Genomic DNA, 15,990 nt, shown 5'->3' on the forward strand with positions numbered 1-15,990 from the left:
TATAGGACCCACTGGATTTTACAGCTTTTAGCAGAGGTTCAAAAAATATATTTCTGCTGGATCTTTGGCACAGATGTAACTTTTGCCATTCAGCTGGGATAAAAAGATAGGATAGATGTGATACAACAAGCCGCAAAAGAAACCCAGAGAATAGCCTGGAAGGCCTGAAGTACACTTTGCTCTCACTGGTATCAAAGAACATCCAGTTAAGATTTTGTCTTTTTACGATGTCCCCAAGCTGTATGTACAGCAGGGTTACAACAAACATCTGCTTACAAGTAATTTATGACATACTATTCTCAATTCCCTGCCAGGCTAAATCTTAGAATGAGAAAGGTTTTTCTTAATCTTTTTCTCCTGCCTCCTCTCCCATCTCCGCTTCCCTCCCCCAGCTCCAAATTATAGCGACTCATTGGGAAAATAAACTAGGAAATGTATTTATGGAGGCTGTGATTTTGTTAGAGAATTCCACATTATCTTCTGGTAATATTCTGATAGGTAAATGCAGGTTCCATACTTCCCTTCACATGAAGCACAACTACTTTCACTGAGATAAATGGCTGTTAAAATGAAATACATGTTCTTTGTTATATCCCACATACGTAAGCACATACAGTTAAATTTGATTCTGAATGATTTCATTCCAAAGCCTAAATACATACAAACTATATTCAAAATATATGTAACAGACCTTTAGCTGCTGAAAATCAACACAATAGCCAATTTGTGAAATTAAGAGGATACCACAGTAGCAGGGTACTTTACCTGAGATAATGCTGTTTGCTTCTCAGCAGAACTCATTATCCTGGATGGAGCTCTCAGCTAACATAGTTACACAGCAGCTGTTAGCCAGGGTAATCTGTTTAGAACTAGTTTGGTTAACCCTGCACCATACATACCTTCCAATGTATTGAACAACACACGGAATGTTTCAATTCATGAGGAAAACTTCAAGGCTTGCGCACTAAAAAGTCAGATTATCTCATCATGAGAGTCCTTTTGACTATATTGTCTGTAAAGAAATTATCATTAATATTTCACTTGCTCTCATGGAAATGAAACAAATGCTTGTTGAGTAAATCTATTTTATTAAAAATAAAGGTTTAAAGTTCTGCAAAGACAAAAGGAATACTTTGAAATCAGTTATGCATTTTGGAGGGGGTTTGGATGATGCCACCATTGAACTTCTTGTTTTCCATTGCCCTACATCTTTTATAGTAAATTATGCAAAGTGGATGTAATACGTTACAATTCTTGTCTGGAAGGATTTAATTTTGGTTGCTGAAAATTACTGGCAGACAGGAAGGGAGAACATAAAGGGATCTGTAACTCTCTCAATGGTCTAATTTATAGTTGGGATCACATTCAATCAGGAGATTGAGAATATTACCTAGAGCTAAGCAGAACAGGTTTCCCATGCTGCTCTACCAACTCCGCTCCTGTAAAGCCATGTCAGCATCAAGCCTTACTGCACTACATGAAAATCCGTTCTGATGATGTATTTGGGAGAAAAAGATGCACCCAGGAAGACAGCACATAGTCACAGTTGTGTTGATTATATGTACAATAAAAGCAATATTTCTGAAACCAAACTATTAGAAGATTAATATTATTCCTTGCATTTCCTGTCAGATAAGGTGGTTTTGTGAAGTTCAGTCAGATGAGAGACTGTAGCAAGGCAATGTTGTGTGTAAGAACTAAAAGAGAGTCTTGGTCCTTCAGCTCAGCTGAGATGTGCATGGGCGGAGAAGAGATTCAGAGTAGCCCTGCAGAGAAGGACTTGGCGGTGCTGGTCAGAGAGAAAACGAACATGAGTCGGCTTCAGTGTGCGCTCGCAGCCCAGAAAGCCAACCGTATCCTGGGCTGCATCAAAAGGAGCGTGACCAGCAGGTCGAAGGAGGTGATCCTGCCCCTCTACTCTGCTCTCGTGAGACCTCACCTGGAGTATTGTGTGCAGTTCTGGTGTCCTCAACATAAAAAGGACATGGAACTGCTGGAACAAGTCCAGAGGAGGGCCACGAGGATGATCAGGGGACTGGAGCACCTCCCGTATGAAGACAGGCTGAGGAAGTTGGGGCTGTTCAGCCTGGAGAAGAGAAGGCTGCGTGGAGACCTCATAGCAGCCTTCCAGTACCTGAAGGGGGCCTATAGGGATGCTGGGGAGGGACTCTTTGTCAGGGACTGTAGTGACAGGACAAGGGGTAATGGGTTAAAACTTAAACAAGGGAAGTTTAGATTGGATATAAGGAGGAAATTCTTTCCTGTTAGGGTGGTGAGACATTGGAATGGGTTGCCCAGGGAGGTTGTGAATGCTCCATCCCTGGCAGTGTTCAAGGCCAGGTTGGATGAAGCCTTGTGTTGGATGGTTTAGTGAGAGGTGTCCCTGTTCATGGCAGGGGGGTTGGAACTAGATGATCTTGAGGTCCTTTCCAACCCTAACCATTCTATGATTCTATGAATCCAGTGAAGTGCCACAAAGATGATTAAGGGACTGGAGTACCTCTCATATAAGGAAAAGCTGAGTGAGCTGGGGTAGTTCAGCCTGGAGAATAGAAGGCTCACAGGTGGATCTCATCAATGCATATAAAGACCTAAAGGCAGGGTGCAGGGAGGATGGAGACGGCCTCTCAGTGATGCCCAGTGTCAGGCCAAAAGGCAATGGGCACAACATGAAACACAGGAGGCTCCTCTTTGGCATCCAAAACCACTTTTATTACTGTGAGGATGAAGGTATATTGGAGATATTCAGAAGCTTCCTGAACATGGTCTTGAACAACTTGGGTGTTCCTGCTTGAACAGGAGCTTGGACCAGATGCCCCCCAGAGATCCATTCCACTGTCACTTGTTCTGTGATACCACATGACAAGAGAATATGCAGTGTACAAGGGATATGCTACATTGATATGTCCCAATTTATGTTGTCTCCCACAACATAAGACGAGGAGTGAAGAGTACAGTTAGGTTCCTACATATCCATCTCTGAAATCCTTCAGTAGTTTTTTTACTCCAACTTTATGTGAAAAATACAGAACAAACTGGACAACAGAAAAGTTTTTGAAAGGAGAGAAGCGAAATATATGCAAAGTTTAGTTCAATAGGATTACCTTTCAATCTTCCCACTCCTTAAGCTACCTTCTTAAAACTCTCCTTTTTTGTAGAAAAGTATTGAGAATTGAAAAACTTCATTAATTCCCTTTTATAGGCTATGAACAGAGCACTGAAGTAAGACTTCAGAGAGCTGGCTTCTTTTCCAAGTACTGTTCTATTGCATGATCCTGAAAGAGTAGATTGTTTTACTTCCCTCTGCTTCTTTGTCCATCTGCATTACAGGGATAATACTTATGACTTTGCTTGCATTACACTTTGGATTTACTGATAAAAAGTACTATGTGGACTCCATCCTTTCATGTATTTCAAAACCAAGGCACTTTATTTCTGATGGCAATACGTACATGCATCATGTGTAGCAGTCTTAGTGCTGAAACAGGATTTTGCCGAGTCATTACTATAATATGTAACCACAGTGTCTTGTAATGGATGCTGATGTTCTGCATCACAGTTATATGGCTTCAAACAGGTCTGTGTTTAGACATCATCAGGCACTAATTTGTCTCCTGCAGCTGCGAAAGACACATTTCTTGTCATGTAACAGGGAAGTTGCTGTGATGTGATGCTGCTAGATCCTCCTTAGTCTTCTTCCTTTGCAACACCATGACTGTCTTCAGCATTGCTCATAAGCCTTATTCCAGCAGCCTGGTTCAAATTCAAACCAAGGCAAACTTTTAAAATAACACTCATATCTCTGGCTTTGCAACCACTTCATTGTGCCTTTCTACCATATGAGAAACTCATTCGTTCTCTAGAGCGGAGCATGTTGAACTTTCCCTCTGACAGCACCTTCTGGTTTCACTCTTTCATGCATGCTTTCACAACCTGACAATACCAAAGCAAAGAAAAACCCTTATCCCGCAAGTCAAAATCTCTAGAAGTCAGAAGAGCATTCCCGTGAGCTTAGTACCTTGTATGGTTGAATCTGACCCATGCTTCTTAAACCATAAACTGTATATTCTTGAGTCATATGGGTTTGCTTTGATTCCTGGTGGGCAGATAGCATTGCTGAAAGGAAGCATGTGTTAAAACAGAGCAAAAACAAATGTCACCAGGTATCAGTGTGGAGCTTTAAAAAGAGAGATTATATGTAAGACACCACAGGCTGCAAAATTTCTCATTTTCCTGGATAACGAAAGATTTATATTATTTTTTAAAGACAGAGCTTTTCACAATTAAAACAAACTTACACAAAGGGCTGCTTCCAACAATTTTATGTAACAGCCAGACATTTTTCAGCACAACAGCATGACTATCTACCTTTATTACAGCAAAAGCTGACAAGGGAAACATACAGCAGTAGCCCTTGGATATTTTACCATGTCACTAATAAGGAATTTATAGTGAATTGATGTCGGCCTTTCTATGAATTGAATGTTTCTTCCCCACAATTCAGTAAAAACAGGTTGATTTTGACCCTAGAGGAATGTACACATTAGTTAAGGCGAAAATAGCACAAAAAGCTCAAAATCTGTGAGATCTGTGATCTTTTAAACATGAACACAGCATCTGTAAGACAGACACATCTTCAAGCTTAGTTTCCCTCTATGGCTATTTTAGAGGCTATAGGAGCCAAGAGCCCAGTGCAAGAGCCCAATTGCACTTCACCGCCAGGACACTGAAGCAAAGCCTGAAAATCCTTCACAGGAGATTTTGAATCAATAACAAAGTAGTACTTACCCAGAATTCTTTGTGGAAAAAAAAAAAAAACAACAAACCCAAACCAAAAACCAAACAAACTAAAAACCCACACAAAAAACAACCAACCAAACAGAAAAAAAAACAAAACCCACCTCTATTTGCAGCTGGATATGCCCAGTAACTTACACTGCATACACAGCACCCCAAGCGACAGCAAGGAGAAGAGCTACAAAGCTTCACAGCTGTAACCTGCGTATATCGAGCCATTGCAAGTGACTGCTTGCTTGAAACAGCTGAACTTCCCCTTGACAAAGGACTGCCTTATGAGCCGTGCACCATGAATGACTAATTGGATGCAAAGAGAAGCTGATACTTTAAAGTGGGAACTTCATGTTATTCAAATAGCCACTTCTGTTTCATAAATCACACATCTGAAATTATAGAAACACTTGAAAGGCAGGTTTCGTATTGCAAAGAAAGAACTTACCGAGTTGTAGGGTCCTGGCTTGGTTTTCCCAGAATTTGTCTTTGTCCTCAGACTGTGTAACATTTGTATTGATGACTCAGTATGAAAGCTTTACTGTTAAACCTTTTGGTTTTACAGATACCAGACAAATTTCAAATGGGGCAAGGAATAGATCATGTACAAGAGGCTGATAAAAAAAGGAGAAGGCAAAATTTGTGCAATTTAAAATGGTCTAATGCAGAAGCAGGACAAGAAGCCATATGTCATCCTTATAGGACAGGAAATTACATCTTAGAATCATAGAATAGTTAGGGTTGGAAAGGACCTCAAGATCATCTAGTTCCAGCACCCCTGCCATGGGCAGGGACACCTCACACTAAACCATCCCACTTCATCCAACCTGGCCTTTAGCACTGCCAGGGATGGAGCACTCGCATCTTAGAAAATGATAATTCTGAAATCCATTTGAAAACCATAGTGGATAATCTGTTGAATATGGGCTAAAGTAAAACGTTGTAGCCAAGAGGGATAACACACCGGGGAAGCTCTATCATCTGCATAATCTGTACTAGGATACAGTCCAGTGCCGGTATCCTTATTTTGACAAGGAATCAGACCAGAACCATAAGAAATATTAAAGGATCAGAGATCACATCCTATGATAAATGACTCAAAGAACTGAACTAAGCTTATCAAAAAAAGGACTAAGAGCTGAGCTAAATACAGTCTTTAGTATATTTATAATGAAAAACATATCAATAGTAGAGGGCATCCAAACCAATAGTCAAAGGTTTGGAAAGATACTACAGCACGAAGCTGAGGCTCAAGCCATTCAGGCAAAAAATGCCAGGTGCATATTTTCAACACCTTTAAATCAAATTTAGTAGTTTTTCAAAAGGTGTGGTCAAATTACTGAACAAATTCATTTAGCAAGGTTCCATGCCTTTTTTGCAGAGGAGGGTCACAGCTGATCACATTGTTCTTCTCCGGCTATCGACTACAAGAAGTACAGAAAAAATTAAGCATCTCAAGCATAAAAATTATTCAATCAAAATTCTGCCCTGTTCCACTGTTGAAGAGCAAAATGCCAGGAGGGAATATAATCCGTACATTACAGTGTGGTTTATCTTTCCTAACTGAATTGTCAAAAGGTAGCCTAGGATAGCTAGTTCCTCCATGTTTCTCTACTGCCACTTGAAAAAAGAGAAATGTTCCCATTCATCCCATCTATCTCTTTCCTTGATTATAGACTAAGCATAGACAGCCAGATAACTTTATTTAAGCAGATAAAAGAGTCCCACTATAAAAGCAAAGGACAATAGGTCACATGTTATATCCTGCTACATTTATTGTTCATTGCATTTCCTGTTAAATTTAATTGTACAAAACTGCATTGGATGAAATAATTCATAAAAGCCAAAATAACTGAATAAGTTAAAAATAGTTTTCATGGACTGAGAATTTTTAGAGTGACCATTTACCATGAATCATATCATTTTATAGTCTCTTATTTCCTTTAAGTTCATATTACCAAACAGCGCTAAAGCAGCATCCACAAGACTTCGACACCACCCAAAATTTATTAAAAAAAAAAAAGTGTTTAAAAGATTAAGACACTCAATTTAGATTTAAACATTGTAGTTCAGTCACAAGGAACAAAAGCAATGTTCATTGTTAGGGCAACAACAATCTTTGCTCACACCTTGTAACTTCATCTGAAGAACTGGTTTTATAGTCTTTCAGCCTATGAGCCAAGCCTTTGGGTGAGATAAAGCTGCAAAGCTTTACTGAAGTCACTGCTATTTCATGTAAGATCATAGGATGGTGAGCACAATTAAAACGCAGATAAAGACTAGAATTTGATGTTGGATATTTCTTCTATTTATAAATACATATTTATAAATACCAGAATTACTTTAGATGTGTATGATGATAATTCAGTACAAAATGTTAGTGTGATTTACCATGTTTGTTTGGTTTTTTTTTTACAATAGTGCCAGGGCAATGCCAAAGCCCCAAATCTGAAGGAATTTTGACTCAGCCCTGAATACCATGTATTAAATAGTTGTGGACTAGAAGTCAGAATTGCAAGAGTTTTCAGCTGCAAAAATGGAGGCTATTAGGAGCTATCAGTTGTAATACACGTATCATTAACAGTGCATGAGCTATTTTCAGCAAGACACAAGCTGACACAGAGCCATACCTATCCTTATCATTCCTCATACCTCTGTTCCCCAATACCTGCCACCCCCACTACCATGGTATCCTATAAAAATAATTTGTAAATCAGGGAGATGCACCTGATGATTTCCCTTCCATCTTGTACTGGCAGAGCAGTTCAAATCAGTCATAAAGCAGCATTTGGCACCAGATCCAACCACTCAGCCCTTTGACGAAGTTCAGATGTGAATCCAAGCTACATTGCCCATATTAATTTTTACCTTTAAAATCATGTTCTAGTTAAAGGAGCCTTTTCTATAAACTTAGGAGGGTAAGCGTAATTTAAGAGAGTGGTAAGTATTACTTTAAGTTTGATTAATTGAGTATGCACCATGCTGAACACCACTTCCAGAGGTAAGGGGTGCACTGTGCTACCAAATGATTATTTAATGACTCATAATCCCTGTGCATGAGATGTCACTCCTGAGGAATTAGTTTTAAATGGTGTCTATCCAAGATGTGGAGCTAGATGTAAAATCATTGTAATAGCTACATTTTTGCATCAACCAACATCAGCAATTTGAAGCTGGAATCACTCATGCATATACCCACCACTGGACTGATCCAGAGTAAGGAAAATTATTTAAAAAAAGATTTTGGTGCCAAATATTATGCTTCGATAAGTTAAAATTTGAACAAAAATATTTGTTTTCTCTCTTTTGAATATCCAATTCAATTTAGTTCTTATCAACTGAATTAGCTAGCTGCCCTTTTGAAATTCCTTAAAATAAGAAGCGTTTAAAAGATTTTGTCATTAGTCTGGTTTAATCACAAGGGATTGTTCAATCATAAGCATGTGTTACCCAGCCACCACCATGTAAAACAGATGCAGTATCTTACAGCAGAATATTATTCACTGGTTACCAAAAATGTGACAGAATGGGAAAGATTTTGTATGCAAGGTTTGCAGGATTTATCATTTCATCTGCATTCAACAACACATTTGACAGACTACTTCATGCAAACTTTTACAGAAAAAAGAAAATTACAGAACAATGAACAGAAGTGTTTTTTCCAAGAAAAGCAGTCATTGAACTGCTTTGTATTTAATAAATAAGAATTGTGGGACATTAATAGCGGGTCCATATGGTCTTTCTAGAATATATTTTATTGTCCTGGTTTAGAAAACCACTTGAGACTATATCAATGATTGTACTGGGTCAGGACAAATGTCTAGCTAGACCTAGTGACATCTTTCTGAAAGATGTTAACAAAATTCCCAATAAAAATGCTCAATTAAACTTAACCATGAGGTTAAAATAAATACTGCTAAACAGAGAGAGAGTGAGCTACTGAAGTAGAGCCTACATCTGAGATTATAAATACGCTGCTTATCATTATACTGTCATGGAAAACCAAAATAATCATAGATTAATATATAGAAGTTTCAATATCTGCCTTGTATAGATTCAGTAATCTTGATCTAAAGTGGCAGTCAGCGGGCAAATTAAAAAGCCGCCATTTCTGAGGGAAGATTTTTGAACCTGTTGAATTATAGAAATTGAGAAATATTTAACATTTATTTAAAACTGACTGAATAATTAATATAGAATTGCACAGAGTGGTGAGGCACTGAAACAAGTTGCCCAAGGAAGTTGTGAATGCTCCATCCCTGGCAGTGTTCAAGGCCAGGTTAAACAGGGCCTTGGGCAAACTGGTCTAGTGCAAGGTGTCCCTGCCTATGGAGAGGGGTTGGAACTAGATGACCTTAAGGTCCTTTCCAACTGTAACCATTCTATGATTCTATGATTGATCTCTAGCCATTGATAGCTCCTTGTTTATTACACATAGAAATACTAATTTTTATGTGTTAATGAATTAAGGCACTGAAATCTAAATCTTTGGGACCGCCATGATCCTCAGAAATCCTCCGAGATCAGCAAAGGATCAAAGCCTTGTGATAATAATTTTTTACTTAATTTTAAGAATGCATAATTATTAAGAAGTAGAATCAACAGATTTTTTCCCCTTTTTAACCATGAATTGAACTCTACATCTTCCACCTCTAATCTGAAGAAACACAGTGCTTACCACTTTAAGAGTACGAAACATCTGTACTAGTTACAGCTAATTTCTTTAATATAAGATAGATAAAATATTTCCAAAGATTATCTGACAAACAAAATAGATAGAACAGCTGAAGTGAATGTTTCTGCAGAGAATAAAGTATTTTGGGCTAAACAAAGATGTTTTGAGTTAATCAAAGTTGTGGGGGGAAAAAACCCCAAAAACAAGACACAAAAGAACAACAGTTAATCCTCTCTTGTTATCAACATTTAAAGAACAAGCAGTATTTTACATTGGCTGGGAAATGTATTTAAATCTTCCAATGACAATTCATTCACCTGTTGAAAAGCAGTGTCTTCTGACCATTCATGTTCCGCCAAGGGTAATCTGGAAGGGTCTTCAAAAATATGTGTCTGGGTCCGCTAACATAATGCCTCAGTTTCTTCAGGTAACGTATTATACATGCTCCTGTCACATGGACCATTATCATGGTACATGGTTTTCATTGTCTCCTTTTTTAATCGGATTTATCATTTGTACTGTAAATGTTAACGGTTGTGTTACTGAGTTATCATTTATAAAGGCAGGTGGAGGACTGCCCAAAGCCACAAACAATTTAAAGTGGAATTTCACGAGCACTGATAAGCTCTGCCTTATTTCTAATCGCATAGAAGGGGATTGAAAGGAGTGGCTAGCAGGGCTTTCATTCTAGTATTTGGGTCAAACATGAGTGCATGCCACATCTAAACATCTAAAGAAGCAGCATGATCTTTCTAGATGCTGAGCTGCCTTTGTTCCTGCTGAATTCATTGATCACTGCAGAAATTGTTTTGAACAGAACTAACAAGGCACAAGACCACAGGCACACACTGTCATATGTTTAGATGGCTAGAGGAGATCAGACAGCTCTTTCCATTTGTTAGCTTTTATAGCTGCTAATTAGGCCATTTTGGATAAATGTGTGATGTGTTCATCACTCAGCATCTAATGAACTATGTGGGATGTAGATTTTAAGAGGTTTGTAACAAACTGCTTTAAAGATATATTCTCAGTTGTTCAGATTAAAGAACCAAATATAAAAGGGATATTTGGGCAGAATGATGGGCAGTGTCTTCTTTCTTTTAGGGTATCAAATCCAGGAGAAGTGTGTCCTGAAAAAACAAATTAGGCATCTACGTAGGTTACATAGCAAGTGGGGAATTAAAATCAAGCTAGAATTCAGATAAAAATCCAAAGAGATGTAGTTCTATGAAAACCTGTCCATCTCCTGGTTGCGGATACATATTTACAATTTTATGATATGCTTCTGTAAGAGCCTCAAGCTGCACCAGGGGAAGTTTAGATTGGATACAAGGAAAAATAACTTCACCAAAAGGGTGGTCAGGTATTGGAACAGGCTGCCCAGGGAAGTGGTAGAATCACCGCCTGTGGAAGTGCTCAGAATGCATGTAGATGAGGCCCTCAGTGACATGATTTTGTGGTGGACTTGGCATCCTGGGGTAATGGTTGGATTTGGTGGTCTTAAAAGTCTTCTCCAAACTATTTGAGCCTATGATTCTGTGAGACGCAGATCTGAGCTGAAAATAGTGTGAGTTGAGGTGCTTTAGATGTCCCATTTCAGGAGACTTCTGAAAGTGATGGTGACTCCCCTCCTAGTGAGTAGTGAACTACTGGTGGAACCACTCACCTGGTATAGATGAAATGTAGGTGCACTTAAGTATTCAGTTTAAGAGCATTCAAATCCACAGCTCCTGTAGAATAAGCTCAGACAGAAATGGCCTTTAAAAGCTTCTTTGAAGATATGAAATAAGAATGCAAGTGTTATTAAACTAGGAGACCAAGAGGGAGTATAACTCATTAACTGACTGTACCCTGAGCAGCACAGAGCAGAATCCACACCTCCCACTGTCTTGGTCTTCAAGCTGTGACATGAGTCGGCAGCTAGATTTTATCCCAGGGACATGAGTTTTGAGTGGCCTGTGCCACTGTGATAACGTTGAATTATTTGGGGTGGGTGGGTGTCACATCACAGGGTAGCCCCACTTGGGACTTACGTACCTCATCAACTGAGTTACACGTGTGCAGTAACAGAACTGCAGGTTCTTCTGAGGCTAAAAGGTCTCTAAAGCCAAAGCTGTTTAGCCCATTTGTTTGTGAATTATGGCCTTGATGTAAGCACCTAAATTCCACCTCAGTTGTTCAGAAATTTATTATTTGGATCTCACTCTGGGTTCCCAAATACCCATCCAGGAATCAAGAGAAGAAATGGTGCTGTTCATGAAAGCAGGTATAAGTCAAATGAAAGAAAAACAGAGCAACCCCATTAAGCAATATCTAAATTGCTTTTAGTGGTTTTGCTGTACTAATTTGTTAAAAGAAAATATCCAATACATTGAAACCACTGCGTAGTACATCAAGTCTTTACTGTCTGAATTACACCCTCAGTTCTTCAGCACAGTTCAACGCCCTTCACTGACATGGAAGAGGATCTCCTTTCTTTTAAAAAAATGTTTGTCATTTGGAGCCTGTATCTAGGTTATTCCTCTTGGATACAGGTCTCTATCTCTTTGGATTAGAAAGAGAAATAACCTAGCACTATATGGGAAAGAATTCAGTTGGCGCTGTTATTCTACATATCCTGCATAGGTTTCTTTATTTCTTAGCTGCTTAGAAAAAGCATTTTCAGAATAAAACCTTGGCTGACCAGCAAATAAGTTTGATACTTGACCTCTGAATATCAACTTACATGCCTGAAAAGCAAAGTCTCAGAAAGGTAGTCTTCAATTTAACCCTTTAGATTTTTATTGTGGGAGACAGGATCTATACTTATAATCTTGCATGTACTTCTAAGATCTTAAGATACTCATTAATTTAAATGGAAGGAGCTAAAGTGTCAAAATAGGCAACAACAACAACAATAATATAATAACAACAACAATACAATCAGATTGTATATCATTTTTCCATCCATAAATCACAAAGACACAAAAATATCATTAGAGTAATTTTAAAGATGAATCAAAAAAGAGAGATGTCTTGCCTGAGGTGACAAACCAAGTCATAGGAGTCAGTCACTTTTGACATCTTACACTAGCATCTGGGAAATGGCTTTGCACAGCAGCATGTCCTCTGTTCTGGTTCTGAACATTAAGCTGATTGAGATGAAATCCTTGAAAGAAGCAACAGGTACCTAGGGAAACGTGTGCATTTGAGAGAAAAGGGAGACAGAAAACAAAAAGTGATATTTTTTTATTTAGAAATGGGCACCAATACGTGGAGGAAGAGAATTAAAAAAACAATTAGGGATCTAACATATTTTTCAGAATGAAAAAATTTGAAAAAGAAAAAAATAATCTAGAAAAAAGTATTAAAACCACGTTTCAGTAGGAAAAAATTGAAAGAGAAAGTGAGAGAAAAGAAGAGCAACAAGGGGAGAAACAACAGAACTTTTTCTAAGATAAAAAGCAGGACCATTCCTGTTGGGAGGAGTCAAACCATCCACAGGCACAAAGACAAAAGGAACCTAATAGAGAATCACTGGCAGCTGCAGCTTCAGGTTGTCTTGTGGGAGCCACCCATTTATGAGCTGCTTTAACATACCGACAAACCATGTCCTGTTCAACAGCATGGGCCCTAGGGTATTCAGCAGTGCCTGGTTTTGCTCAGCTGTGTGCTGACAGCGGTTGTCATTGCAGAGTGAAGGCACCCAGTGGGAATCTCAGTATGAAGATGCCTGTGAGGACTTCTCAGCAGGAAGGTAGTGCTGGAAACAGATTCCTTCATTAAGTTGTAAGGAAACAGTAAAAGCAGTATATCAGCTATAAAGCAGCCTGTTTTTCTTCAAACATTCACACACTCTTGAAAATAAAAGACCGAAAACCAAAGGTCAGGCATTTTTTTCAGCTGTTTAAGGCTCTGGGGAAATGATGACTCAGCTTGGGTTTTATTTGCCAGTTCTAGGGCTAAGTAAGTGGCATGTGGCACACGGATCTGGGAATATGCCTATAAAACTTAGCAAAGGAAACAAAAAATATAGACAAGGTTAAAATGTGTCACTTCTTAGCAGGAGGAAACAGCCATTTCCAAGGAGAGTGCTTGTAGATGAATAGAATGAAAATTATTTTCCTTGACTGACTTGTCTTTTGAGTGAAAAACAAAGTTCCACCTGTGAATCACTGACAGAGGTCAGCCTACATTATGATAAATAAGGTACCAGTAAGCTATACAGATTTCAATGTAACTCCAAAATGTTTGAATTAAAAAATACTAAAACTTTCCCATAGTCATGCATAACTAACAGGAAGTTTTTCCAGGCTTCTTCAGAAAAATAAATAAACCAATCTGACCTATAGTTGACAGAAAATAGTATTTGGTGAACACCAAGCAGGACATTTCTGCTAAGTGACAGTGCTCTTTGTGTGACTCCAAGAGGCTGGAAGAGCATAAAGCCACTGACAGAAATTTCCACAATGGTTTTGTCAAATGATTTCAGCACAAAATTTGAGGTACATACATGTGTTTCACACAGCATGGCACATCTAATATTATTTTTCTGTTTCTATTTACTTTTCCCTCTTTATGTTTTTGTTCTTAGATAACATGAAAATTAAATGTCAGCATTTTCCACAGTTCAAGAGTAATATTGTTCTAAATATTCAAAAGTTAGAGCATTTGGCTCACCCCCATAAGCATATGTGCACATGCTAGGAGTCTAAAAAACTCAAAAGCCTCTGAGAAGGTTTCATTTTACATTTAATGACTCATTTGGAGTTTAAGATTTTAAACTACAATGAATATGATTCTAAAGCTGAGATTTCCTCAAAACAGGGAGTTTTATTGTTCCCATAGAAGTCAGTGGGAGTTTTACCAGTATAATATATTAGTAGAAGTTAGAACATGGGATAAAAATTATGTTTGGAAGTATCTGTCAGACAATTTCATGAAACCCCGTCAATCACACAGGAATGATAATCTAAGTACTTCTTGGAACAGACCAAAAGAAAGGCCACAAATGATTCATCTTTAATACCCTACATACTGGTTTTGAGCACTTGAGACAGTATTTCACCCTAAACGTATACTAGGGCATGAACCTAAGACTTTGCAAGTCTAATACAAAAAAATGAAAATAGAATTGTCCTTATTACAATTCGGGCCATTCTATTTATAGAAATTCCTGTCTGTGAGAAAGCTCAAATTAACAGCCTTGTCTGGTTTTGGAACAGTCTGGAAGAATCTTTACTTCATGCTAATCACCTTCCATGTTGGATCTGTTCCAGAAGGCCCTCAATGGACAAGACAGGGAGCCTGTGTTCATCCCGTAAGTGAGGATCCAGACACCTTCCCTAGGCATTGCCAGCATTCTTATGGCAATTATTGACTTCTGCTGCCTCATTATCAGTCTTATTCATTCAGTAGGCTATATAGCACAGAGGTGCCTATTTCAGACATTTCTCATGTCTGTTGGTCTCTTCTTGCTTCCAGGACTGGACACAAGAATTACATCATCCTTTAAGATAAAAATTACTTATTGATGTGTACAGTCCTTGGTGGCAGGTAAGCAATCTTAAAATTACACAAGAGCAGGATCTTCTTCTTTCCAGTCTTCCAGGGAGGTTTGATCCACCCTCTGATTTGAGTTCAAAATTAGGTTTGAAATTTCCTGAAGTTGCTTATGGCAGAGGCAATGCACCACTGGAAGCACAAAATTCTTATCTCAACAGATGGATTGGTGTGGAAGTGATTTGTAGTCTTGTGATGCTGACTGTCAAATCTACAGATCAAGAACATCTGCTGTTGACTGCACTGTGAAGTCCTTAGCTTGAAAGATTAGAAGATACTTAAAGCAGCATTTGTCTATGATCTGCTGAAGTAAGAAGAAATTTTTTCATACTTGTTTATGCTCCCCAGCTATCTTACCATGGGCACTAACTATTTTCTTAGGGATCTCTTTTGCCAGGTCATGGAAGATTTGAAGACTTCACACATAAATGTAAGAAATCTAGGGCTGCTTACATCCTGTGTGTGTGTAGTCTGAGCATTCATTGCTATCTGCCATTATTTTTCAACCAAGGGCTTATTTAGCATAATCATTTTTCAAGGAAGCATTAGCATAATAAAATACTGCTTTGCTCATTGTGGATAATTGTCTTCTGCCTCTACAGCTCTTCTTTCTTCAATTTGTTCCGAAATTTTTTCTTCAGGTTGTTTTTCTGTAATTCTTTTTAGTATTGATCAAACAGCAAAACTGCCCACTACCCATGAAATGATTTAGAACCACTCAGTTGCTCACCATAGCATCCTTTACATGCATTGTTCTTTCATCCTTTTTTTGTAATCCTCACCACTCATAGCTTCCGCTAATTAGAATGCAAAACTGTTATTTTTTATGTGCCTATACCTCATCCAGCATCACAAGATCTCAAACTTCACAGTGCTTTGCAATGCAAGTGGAATGCTGATGAGGTGAGTGTTGTCTCAGCACCCTTGTTTGTGGTGGTTTAGCATGGAGAAAGGCTGATGTACAACAAGGATTCAAGACCGCAGCC

General features: G+C 38.4%; 1 long non-coding RNA gene across 2 annotated transcripts; it reads right to left on the reverse strand.

Moving 5' to 3' along the window:
- Positions 1 to 3,134: 3,134 nt before the first annotated feature.
- Positions 3,135 to 11,216, reverse strand: LOC136012644 (uncharacterized). Of its 2 annotated transcripts, none has more exons than XR_010611872.1 (3): positions 11,130 to 11,216; positions 9,781 to 10,593; positions 3,135 to 3,933 (listed from the first exon to the last, which is right to left on the reverse strand). It is a non-coding gene; the product is annotated as an uncharacterized LOC136012644 (long non-coding RNA). The 2 variants fall into 2 exon arrangements; XR_010611871.1 differs by lacking the exon at positions 3,135 to 3,933 and adding an exon at positions 5,340 to 5,402.
- Between the last annotated feature and the right edge of the window lie 4,774 nt (positions 11,217 to 15,990).

Source organism: Lathamus discolor, chromosome 4 (genome assembly GCF_037157495.1).
Source record: "Lathamus discolor isolate bLatDis1 chromosome 4, bLatDis1.hap1, whole genome shotgun sequence".
Taxonomy (NCBI): Eukaryota; Metazoa; Chordata; class Aves; order Psittaciformes; family Psittacidae; genus Lathamus; species Lathamus discolor.